Here is a 12,235-nt window from a genome sequence, read left to right as displayed (position 1 = left end):
TAATAGTTGTATTGCTGCTGCCCAGCAAAGAGTGCTATTTTTATATGTTTTAATGTTTTAATATGGAACGTTTTTAAATGATTTTAAGATTATCCGCCCTGAGCCCGCTTGCAGGGAGGGCAGAATACAAATATGATATAAATAAATAAATAAAAACAGTAGAGTCCAGTAGCACTTTTAAGACGAACCAACTTGATTGTAGCATAAGCTTTCGAGAACCACAGCTCTCTTTGTCAGATGCAACTTTATTGCAGCATAAGCTTTCGAGAACCACAGCTCTCTGTGGTTCTCAAAAACTTATGCTGCAATATAGTTGATCAATCTTAAAGGTGCAACTGGACTCTACTATTCTCCCCCTTTCCAAGTTTGATTCTACACCCCAAAGCATAACGCAAATTCTACACTGCACAGCATAGCTGCCAAACCTTCACTGGAGGGACCCCAAAAAAGCGCGGGACGGCCACCCCTGCCAGGCGGGGAGGTGGTGCCTGCTTGCTGCCTGCGGGGAGGATTGTCCGGGGAAAGCAATCAGGCTCCGCCTCCGCCCCATGTCTGCGCCGCTTCCCTCCCGCCACCCGCCGCGTCTGGGCAGGCTGGAGCGTCCCTGAGGCGAGGGACCCCTCCCCTCCACAAGAGCAGCCCCTTCCCCTGCGACACCCCTCGCCTCAGAAGGGGCGACATCCCGACCCCCGACCCCCAATACGCGCACACAAGAGACAGCCACGGAGCACCGCGACGCCCCCCGCCCCAGCCCGCCCCCTGCCCCCTGCCTCGCCCGCTTCCTCCTCACCCCACGTTTTATAGGCGCGCGTGGCTCCTCCTCGCTTTGTTTCCTGCGCCTCCCCCCCCCCGCCACAGACCCCCTGTTGTTACCTCAGCGGGGGCTCCACAGCCTGCCTGCTGAGGCTCCCTCAGACACACCACAGGAATAGCCTTGTCCCCCACACCGCCCCAGCGTGGCTTGAGGTGCAAAGGGAGCGAAAAGAAATGTTGAAGTTTGCCCCCCCTTAAGTTACAAGGGGCGGGGTCTTTTTGGTGGAGCGCCCACCCTCACATCAACCCTCTCGTGAAGGGTTTGGGAGAGCCCCCCCCCCCACATCCGCACGTCAGAGACCACAACGGCCTCGGATGGCCCCCAGGATCGCTGCAACTCGCAGCCAGCCAGGACCTCTCGGTGGCTGCCTTTTTGGCCTCTCTTGGGTGCAGTCTCAAGGGGGGGTTACTTACTTACCCCATAACACCCTTTAGTTTCTACCCAGCAATACTCACCCACCCCTCCACTCCCAGTATACTTTACAGGAGTGGAAGAGCAAGCTTTGAAAGACCAACCAGATTTCCAGGGTATGAGCTCTCCAGAGTCAAAACTCTTCTTCAGATACATTTAGAAGTGGAAGTATGTAGGGTTTTATCCAGCCACAAGCCAGGAGAGGTATTTAATGCCCCCAAAAGCTCATACCTGGGACATCTAGTTGGCCTTTAAGATGCTACTGGACCCAAATCTTGCTCTACTGCAGACCAACACAGCTACCCACCTGAAACTATCTTTATGGGAATGAAGTTTCCCCATGCTTTACACACGTGTAAACCGCACAGGTGGTCTGAGCTACTTCCTTTCCCTGAGAAATCCCCCCCCCCAAATGCTTCCACTTTGTTTCTCCGCTGATACTCTATTGAGCCAGAATATCTGAAGCTGTTCAGTCCCCAAACCATGCTAGCTTCTTGCTGAACAGTTATTCACTGGATCACATAACTCAAATTTCTTTCACACATTCAAAAACATTTTTTAAGCATTTTGTTGATTTTTAGATAAATGTGCAAGCAAGTTTTTTTTCAAAAAAAATCCGCACACCCCTTTCTCTAAGCTTGCTCTCCCCCACAGCACACACTTCCCATGTTGCCGAAATAATCTCTCAGATTTAAACTTTCACACTTACTCATTGCTTACTTCAAGCCCCATCCCAAGGAGAAATCTTCATCGTCTCTGATGGGGGGCACATTGGAATAGAGCCAAGTCAGCAGACATGCACACCCCGCCGACCTTTTGAAGGTTTGAGAAGCAGCATCGGAAATTTTCATCCTTTTAAAAACACCAAATTTATCCAGGCACAAGAATGATTCACTATGTAGGTCATGATTCTTCACAATTTCAGGGAGAAAAGCAAAGTCTTGGAGGACACAAACTCCAGAGAGGAAACCAATCTAGTAACCGCAAAACTCACTTCCAGGCAGATCTCATTTCCTCCCATGATAAAGGGCAAGAAAAAGAAGAGGGGGGGGGCACTTGGCCGAGTTCATTGAGCCAAGAGCCTCTTCATACACCCCCTGCAGCCGCCCTTAAATCTTAACTTTCTCCAGTGGTTTTGCATCCCAAAAGGAAGATGCTAACATTGCTCTTGAAAGAATCTCAGTTTAGTATAAATCATTTTAACTGTTGTTGTAGCATTGCAGCAAAAAGCTGGATTTTTAAAAGTCTTCTTGTTTGGAGCTCTCCCTTAGCCCCTTCGGTTGTGCATGAGAAAAGTTCATCCGAACACCACACTGAGATCCCTGCAGGAATCCAAAACCTGTCTTCCGTCTCTCTCTCCTTTTACCCATTTCTCTCCCCACAAAAAACTTTTTTCCGCTGTTTCTTACATTAATGCAGTTATGTAGAGCTCAGCTTCCCAGTCTATTCACTCTCTGCAGGGGATCAAATACCACCCCTCCGATTTCTACAAGGTCCTAAAGAAAGCTGAATTAAATAGGGGGGAAATGCCCGGGAATCAGGTTTTTAAGACACTTGGGGATGAATTAAGTTTTGTGATTTACCAGTGATGCAAACAAAATTTCATGCCCAAAGGGACTGCAGCCCACTTGTCTCCCACACTAAGGGGTCACCCAATAACGATTGGGGAGTGAGTGAAGTTTACAGGTGAGGGAAGTCTTCGCAGGATCAGGGCTACGATGGAATCAGATGCACAGACAAAGCAAGATAGGTTACAAGAACACTAGGGCAGACAGCCCATAGAGAAAGTACAGGCACAAACGGAATTCAGAAAATACAGCAAATTCACATAGCAAATTTATACATGTGCTTTGCAAAGTAACTCAGAAACAAAGGATAGGTTCACACATGCCTGTACATCACTTGAATTCTCTCTCGTTTTAAATCGCCATACACTCAGCAGGGAGTTGTGAACTGATAACATCGAAAATGTTGTGTTAACTGGGTCACTATAGAGGTGAGACTTAATGGTGTTTTTGTAATATGAATTCATTTGCTGCCAGGCTGATGTATTAGCTAGAGTGTTAGACTAGGATCAGTTCCACACTCTGCCATGGAAGCTTGCTGGGTGACCTTGGGCCAGTCTCGCACTCTTACCCTAACCTACCTCACAGAGTTGTTGTGAGGATAAAACAGAGGAGGGGGGGAATGATGTAAGCCATTTCGAGTAGCCTTTGCAGGGGGGAGGTGGAATATGAGCAAAGTAAAATAAATACATTTATTGGTCACGTACTTTTATTTACAAGTTTGGGAGGCATGCAAGAACAGACACCCAGGGTGAGCCTCGAAAAGTCACCTCCTCCCCACCCCAGAAGTTCCTTCTTCACAACTAGCTACACAAACTTAGGTGTGATTCACATTACACGGTTCTCATGGCTGCCTAAGGTTGCCAACCTCCAGACGTGACCTAGAGATCTCCTAGAATTACAACTGATCTCCAGATAAAAGAGATCGATTCTCCTGGAGAAAATGGCTGCTGTGGAGGGTGGACTCCATGGCATTATACCCTGCTTTGGTCCCTACCCAAACCCAGCCTTCTTCAGGCTCCTGCCCCACATCTCCAGGAATTTTTTAATACAGAGTTGGTCTGGCCAATACAAGGACTTTCAGACAGACAGAACTAGGTGTTCCTAGAAATTCATTTACCAAATTTGGATCAGGACCACAGCGTGTGTCGAGTAGAGGCTTCAGCCAACAGCACCCCCATTCTTCTGACCCAAAAGAGCGCTAGGGAACAGTTATTTGCCCTGCTGTGGAAAATTACGCATATTGATGACCACAGGTTAATTTCCATAGGCGTACAAGCAGCAGCCCGGCAGGATGTTTTGAGTCCAAGAATTGGTGTGCTGAGGAGAGGCTTAAACATCGCTCGCCATTACCCCAATCCAAGTCAAGGTTTTGACTGGGGAACTCCCAGACCGCGTGTATACTTTGTAACATGTGAATCTGGAATTTTGTTTTACAAGCTGCATTCAAACTGCCAAATTGTTCTCCAACTCTCACCTGAAGAAGTAGAATACACCTAGTAGCTAGCGCTCACCAGTCATCCAAAGCCATCGGTTCCCCTTTTACAAAAATTAGCGATTCGTTTATAAAAGACAAGCGAAAATGTTCTCTCTACACTCGAGAGCCATAAAAACAGCTGTACAGCGGCTGTTTTGACCAAGCGAACTTTACTCTTGGCGATCTGGCGCCTCTTGAACTTTGTGAATACGCACCCAGACTCCCACCGCAAAATTCATTGGCAGTTGGACTGAAGTAAAAGAAAAGCAAAAATGGTATTTGATCCTTTCTTGCTTTGTTTGCAAGACACAAAAGATCTTGGACATTTAATAGCAAAATAAATAACTGTATTGGTTTTAAATGGGAAAATGGAGAGCGGATAAAATATCTCCTGACTTGGATTACAGGGCCTAATCCAAAATGAGTAGACCTGCTATGATCTTCAATAGACAAGAAAGGCCCTTTTGTTCTTTCTGGCACGTAGAGCCAGCAATGCCCAAAGGGCCTAAATACTCAATCTCAAACCCTCTTTTATCCGGATGAAAAATGAGCATGTATCCAGCCAAGCAAATTGACTTTCTTTCAGGATTAACCCACTGGACCAGCTCTGCCTCACAGAATTTGGTATCTCATGTATTTAAAGTACTGTTTTTTTATTGTATTGTACTCAGGGCTTTTTTTCAGCAGGAACGCGGTGGAACGGAGTTCCGGAACCTCTTGAAAATGGTCACATGGCTGGTGGCCCCGCCCCCTGATCTCCAGACAGAGGGGAGTTTAGATTGCTCTCCACGCCGCTCAGCTCAGCGGCGTGGAGGGCAATCTCAGCTCAGCGGTGCGGAGGGCAATCTCAACTCCCCTCTGTCTGGAGATCGGGGGCGGGGCTACCAGCCATGTGACCATTTTCTCCGAGGGCAACCCACTGAGTTCTACCACCTTTCTCCCCCCCAAAAAAGCCCTGATTATACTTGAATACCCTTCAGTTAGGCTGGATTAACAGCAGATGGTTCTTTAAGAAGGATTACACAAATTCATGGAGGAAAGAAAGAACCAGGATAACTAAAATGGAACCTCCATGTACAGAGGCAAGTTACTTCTGAATAATACAGGGCCTGCTCCAGTTGTCAGCTTTCCAGAGTCATGTTGAAGTTGGCAATTGTTGAAAACAGGATTCTGAACTAGGCAGACCTTGGCCTGACCCATCAAAGCACTTCAAACGTTCTTATTTACATCAGTTGCTGACATTTGTAACAAACTGGTACCTGCCCTCAATCTAAATTTGCCTTTTTTTTTTTAACCTGTAGGAGTGCACACTTCCTTACTTTGGTACATGTAGCCATTTTGCTGTTATATTCTGCATTATTTATATATTCACATCAGGGATTCCCAACGTAGCACCCACTGACATCTTTCCTGACACCCACCAAACGTTTTTAGAAAGTGGGTAGAACACTTCTGGTTGGGCACATAAAATCAGATTTGCCGGTCAGATCAAAATAACATTGTTTCAGTGGCCGCTGCTACCACAGTGTTGGTTTTATTCTCTCACTCTGCTTTCCCAGTGCATTTTTAAAATTACAAATTCTCCCCTGTACTTGGGTTTCCTCTGTGGGTGTGACTCCGCCTCCTGTGGCGGTCATTTTGTGGTTGGCTCCGCCTCCTTTCATAGACCTTTTGTCATTGCATCTACGACCCTGTGTCAAAATGCCAAAGGTGCCCCGATAGGGGCTCGAAAGACAATACTGTTCTCCCTTCCTCCAGTTCCTACAACAACCCTGTGAGGCAGGTAAGGTAGAGGCAGTGTGACTGGGCTCCTGCATGATGCTTGCTCTCCTAGAGCCAAGCTCCAAGTGACGCCTGACCCAGGTTGGACACTTGTCAGCTTCCCTCAAGTTTTGATGGGAAATGTAGGCATCCTGGTCTTGCAGCTGTAATGGAGAGCCAAGCTGTAAAACCAGGACGCCTACATTTCCCATCAAACCTTGAGGGAAGCTGACAAGTGTCCAACCTGGGTCAGGCGTCACTTGTAGCTTGGCTCCTACTGGCTTTTAAGTTCTGAAGGGCGTGACATCTGGGTGTTTGGTTTCTACAACACAACATAAAAACATACATGATTTTTAATATAGTAGAGTACAAAGTGGGCCATTTACCAATGCCAATTTACGCATGTTTACTCAGAAATAAGTCTGACTTGGTTCAATGGAGTTACTCCTAGGTAAGTGTTCTTAGGGTTATAACCTGGGAAACATATATTTTAGCTTGTTTCCAATATTCCTTGAGGACACTGGACAGAGAGGAGAGTCCATACTTTGCCTACTTCCATTAAAGTCAGCAACAACCTGGAGGAAAAAAAAGACCTGCCTTTTAACAAAGGCTTAATGGGATGTTATTTAGCAGGTGCCAATGAAAAGCTTCAAATGCCTCTGTTAAAGGGACAAGACCTCCCCCCCCCCCCTCCAAATTGTTTGGAGTGTTTTTATTTTTTATTTTCTAAACAACAAAAACAGAAAAAATAGGAAATACAGAAATACCCAGGGCTTTTTTTCTGGGAAAAGAGGCGGTGGAACTCAGTGGGTTGACCTCGGAGAAAATGGTCACATGGCCAGTGGCCCCGCCCCCTGATCTCCAGACAGAGGGGAGTTTAGATTGCCCTCCGTGCCGCTCAGCGGCGTGGAGGGCAATCTAAGCTCCCCTCTGTGTGATCAGGGGGCGGGGCCACCAGCCATGTGACCATTTTCAAGAGGTTCCGGAACTCTATTCCACCGCGTTCCTGCTGAAAAAAAGCCCTGGAAATACCCATTATACTATGGGGAAATTAAGATACCCTTTACACAGATTATCTGGAACAAAATCACCATACATCTTTGGAATATCATGTTCAGACCCACAACAACCATTCTCAAAAACATTTCCTCTCTCTTCCACTATATCTCGCTATTAAACTAAACACCAAAAAAATATTATAAAGTATTTAATAATATTTACCCCTCCTACCTCAAAAAACAATAGCGCAGAACGCATTATGATCTGCACGTTTCAATTCTGGCAATATTCCCCATCCAAATTGCTGACCTCCCTATAAACGGTCACTTTCTGATTATAAGAACCTGCTAGCAACTAATTGTTTTTTTTTTTTGATAGAGGCAAGGGCTGAAGGACTGGCAATACTGGCTTTGCCCGTTCCTGCATAAGGCAGAAGAGCAAAGGGCTCTCGAACTTCCATCTATCCATTTCCATCTCTCCCCACCTCACCCAAGAACTGCTCTGTTGGAATTCACTCCTCCTGCATCTCGAGCACATTACAGGGAGGGGCCATGGCTCAGTGGTCCAACATCAACTTGGCATGTAGAAGGTCCCAGGTTCAATCTTTTGAAGGAACACGTAGGAGGTGACGTGAAAAAGCTTTACTAGAGGCTCTGCTGAGCCACTGCCAGTCGGACCTTGATGGACCGATGGTCTGGCCCAGAATAAGGCAGTTTCACGTGTCCAAACTACAGTCAGGAACACAGCAAACTCAACAAGAGAGCGAGGAGCTGATCTCCCATCTCATTCAACTCCTACAAGGGCAGCCCCAGGGAAAGAGGCAGTCTTTCTCCTTGCCCTGGAGAAAACAGCTGTGCCAAGACCTGCCACAGCAATACTGTAGGGGCAGAAAGGCTGTTTAATGTCCTCTGTAAGGAGAGGCTGTGTGAAAGGGTTACCCGCTCTTGAAACGAAATGTTCTGGTGCCTGAATAGACACGTCTAGCTGTATGCGTGTGTTTTGTGACATCAAGTCGCTTCTGACCTATAGCGACCCTATGAATGAAAGACCTCTGAAAGATCGTATCATTTATAGACTTGCTCAGATCTTCCTTTAAAGCCATTGGGTCTCAGATACACGCCTGCTGGGGCTAGATTAGGACACTGAGGGCCAAGCTACAAGTGACGAATGACACTTGAACGGCAAGTGTATTTCTCCCTGTTCACTTGCCCTCCACTCAATCCATTACATGTCCGGCTCCCAGATTTTGCCTCTTTGAAATATAAGTATAATCCAGCTCAAAGGGAGAATGGGGGGATGTGGGCAGAGTGGCCATTTGGAAACGCTACCTGCAGCCAATGGGAGGGGGGGGACAAAGCTAAGTTCTGCATCCCCCTTGCCACTAATTTAAGAGGCTCTGTACAAAAACGGAAAGGAAGAGGAAAGGGGGGTGAGTCTAGGTCATGAGGGCACCCGAATCCCCGTTGCATCTGTGCTTTTGTGCAAATGTGCCAGAGAAATGGGAGGAGCGGGAGGGCATTGGAGCAGAGAGTACAACGGGGGACTGTGAGCATCGATGCGGTTGTGGGTGTTGCAGTGGCAGGAGTTCTTTTTCACGTCCACTGAGGCTCACTGTTCACATATGTTCTCCAAGACGGGAGTTCAGCAGGAGTTCCTCATTCCAAAACTGCAAAAGTTAGGGTCAATCAACCCTGTCATCCTTAAAAATAAAAGGGGAACCGTGTTCCCGACGACTTACCCTTTTTTGTGGCGCAGGCACAGTTTGCGTGCCTACGGGAAGGACAACACACCTCCTTTCTCTTCTCTGCCACAATAGGCTGGTGAAGGGAAAGGATTACCCACCGGTCAAGCGGCCGGCCCCAGAGTGGAGAGGGCAGGCGGCGAGACAGGCGGGTGCGGCTGCCCAGCCTCCAGCCCCAGAGAGGGCAGGTGGCAGGACGGGCGGGCGTGCCTCCTAGCCCTTCCCTGCCATGATCGGCTGGCACTGGGGAGGGGCAATGCTCGGCCTGCCTGCCCTGCCCTTTCTAGAGCCAGTTGTATTTTTTCCCCACAAAGGGCTTTGTTGCTAGTAAGAACAGAAGAAGAGTCCAGCTGAGCAAGACCAGTGGTCCGTTTAGTCCAGCATCCTGTCTCACATAGTGACCCACCACTGTGGACAGAGGCTGTGGACTTCCCCTGATGTTGTCTCCTGATTCTAGTATTCAGAAGTTGACTGCCTCTGTACATGGATGTGCCCTTTAGTCACCATACCTAGTAGAAATTGATAGACCTATCTTCCATGAATCTGTCTAATGCCCTTCAAAAGCTATCTATGCCTGTGGCCATCACTACATCCCCTAGCAGTGAATTCCACATTTTCATTTCTTGTTGTGTAAAGAAGTATTTCCATCCTACCAGAGACCATTTTCAGACTCAACAAAAAATTGGTAATTGTTGTAGCGCCATCACATTATAATGATCTATTGGCACAATCGTCTAATTCCTCTGAATTCTCATTGTATGGGAAATTTTGCCTTTCCCCTTATAACTCCACAATGAAAAGGGCTAGAGACTTCCTTTTTAAAAACAAAATGAAAATCAGGAATCCAGAAGAGCTAATAGATCATAGCAAAAAACAATTATAACATTATTGTGCTATAGCACAACAGCAACTGTCAGTTTTACAAAAAATCTCTCCCGCGGTGCATAGTTGGGGGAATGACAGTCCAGGGGCAAAAGCAAGGAAAATAGTGTTGATGTGGGTAGAAGACCCTCTGAACATGTGTGCTTTACCACGGCTTGCTAACATGCTTGGACTGCATTCTTTCTGGAAAGATTGTATCAAACCAGTTTTGAGAAATAATGTGCTGAGGATGGCAAAAGCCTGGAAAGAAGAGGATCAGAGGATAATGTGGCGGGTTGATGTTCCACCTCCTCCACTGCCGATTGGAAGCCAACACGGAGAAAAACATCTGTGTTGATGCAGCAACACAAAAAGCCCAACTGTCCCTGAAAGAGTTACTATGAGCAATCGGTTCCTAAGAAGCCCCCAGGTTTCTTTGGAATATTACCGTGTTTGGAATTTACTGCATTGCTTGGAATTTCGGAAGGCTCAAACGCTCCTTCTAACCTGTTCCCTGCTTTGGTGGAAATCCTTGTTTTACTTCCAGGCAGTGAACTGGCTTCTTGCCCAGCCTTGTATATTTTTTACAACACATTCCTAAAAGGCTAAATCTGAGCACAAACCTAAAAATGTAAACGCGGGGTGTGGGGGGAGGAGAGTATCTAAGCTCTTATTTACCCCAGAGAGAAATGAAGCAATGAGGCCCAAAATCGTGAAACTGGAAACAATATATAAAAGAACCAGGAAGCGAATCCTGCAGTCCGCTGTGAATATTTCAAAAACCCATTTCCCCTACACTGCTTGAAATTGGACGCCTGTGAAGAAGAATGCTAAAAGAGTCATGTATGGTGGAGAATAAAAGGGTGGACTAGAACCAGGCAGACTTGGAAGTAGCCTTATCACATCGGGCGATGCTCTAGAATTTGGCCCAAATGCTATCATTAAACCATAGCATTTTGGATGAACAATAGATTGTCACCCCTGGCACAGTGATGTCATCACCCCAGGGACAATGCTGGTGACTTATGTCCCATCTCCTGCTAGATGCCGGTCATAAGCTAGTTAGCAATCCTAGTAAGTGTTCTTCAGTCTTCCCAGACCCAGGACCTTCCTTGAACCCAGGATGGTAGAATGGTGACCCACTGAGTGTTGCCAGTTAGTAGTATATTTGGTAGGAAAGTCAGATTCACAGAATATACTACAAATCTTCAGGTGGGGTATGGAGTTCTCCTGGAATTACAACCGATCTCCTGATTCACTAGAGAAAACGGTCACAGATCCAGAGGGGTTAGCCATGTTAGTCTGTAGTAGCAAAATAGATAAGAGTCCAGTAGCACCTTTAATACTAACCAACTTTACTGTATGATGCATCTGACGAAGAGAACTGTGATTCTCGAAAGCTTACACTACAGTAAAGTTGGTTAGTCTTAAAGGTGCTACTGGACTCTTTTCTATTTTACTAGAGGAAATGGTAGCTTCAGAGGGTGGACTCTGTCGTATACTATAGACTGCACCTAGGATTTCCAGGTTCCCTGGGCTTGAAACCAGGGGACAGGGGGATCTTGGGGTGGGGGGAGGGGGGGCACACCAGGAGGACATAAGGGAATGACATCATTCCCGGCATGACATGGAAGCAACAGGGTGCGCATGGGGCCAATTAGATAAAAACCGGCCCCAAACTCTAGATTGGGGGGCAATTTATATCAAATAAGCCCTGTGTGCACCTCGCCATTACTGGCATGATAAGGAAGTGCTCCAGAGCATGCAGGCACATGCTGTGGGGTCCCCAGGCCCATTCCCATGCCTTTTCCCTCTGCTGGTCAGGGGGAGGGGGGATCCTCTGCCCCTAGGGTTCTCAGGTGCCTGCTGGTGGCGGGCAAACTCCCAGGGGTTTGCCACCTCGCCCGCCAACCTGCCAGTGGTCGGTAGGGTTGCCAGCCTCCAGGTGATGGCTGAAGATTTCCCGGAACTGATCTTCATGATGAATCAGAAATTAAATCCCCTGGAGAAAATGGCTGCTTTGGAGGGTACATTCTATGGCATGATACCCTTCTCCTCCCCAAACCCCATCATCTCCAAGCTTCACCCTCCAAATCTCCAGGAATTTCCCAAGCCAGACTTGGCAACCCTGGTGGTCAGTGGGAGATGGCAAGCTCCCAGAGGGTGCCCGCCACCACCAGGCAGCTCAGGAACGCGCGTCGCACATGCACTCCCAACAGGCACAGTGACATTGTCACGCTGGCCACAGGAGTGTTCCCACACTTCGTGTGGGGCTGATTTGGGTCCCAAATGTAGCGTGGGAGCACTCCTGTGGCCGGCATGATGATGTCGCTTCTGGAAGTGATGTCATCACGCAGGCACCGGAGTGAAGGAGACCTCGCCACTAGCACGAGGTAAGTACCAGGTCCCCCTTCCTTCTGTGGGATGGTATAGGGACCTGGCAATTCTATCTGCCCCACATCGGGGAATGGGCTCCCCAACTATATCATTGTGTCTAGGAGAAACAGAAGTCTTAGAGTGATGGCTCAGCTCTGCTCTCTGCACTCACTGCCTCCAAATCTCCAGGAATTTCCCAGGCTAGAGTTGGCAACCTGACATGTGGCAGG

The sequence above is a fragment of the Eublepharis macularius genome, chromosome 11 (genome assembly GCF_028583425.1).
Source record: "Eublepharis macularius isolate TG4126 chromosome 11, MPM_Emac_v1.0, whole genome shotgun sequence".
Classification (NCBI taxonomy): Eukaryota; Metazoa; Chordata; class Lepidosauria; order Squamata; family Eublepharidae; genus Eublepharis; species Eublepharis macularius.
Note: the sequence above shows the minus strand (reverse complement) of the source record.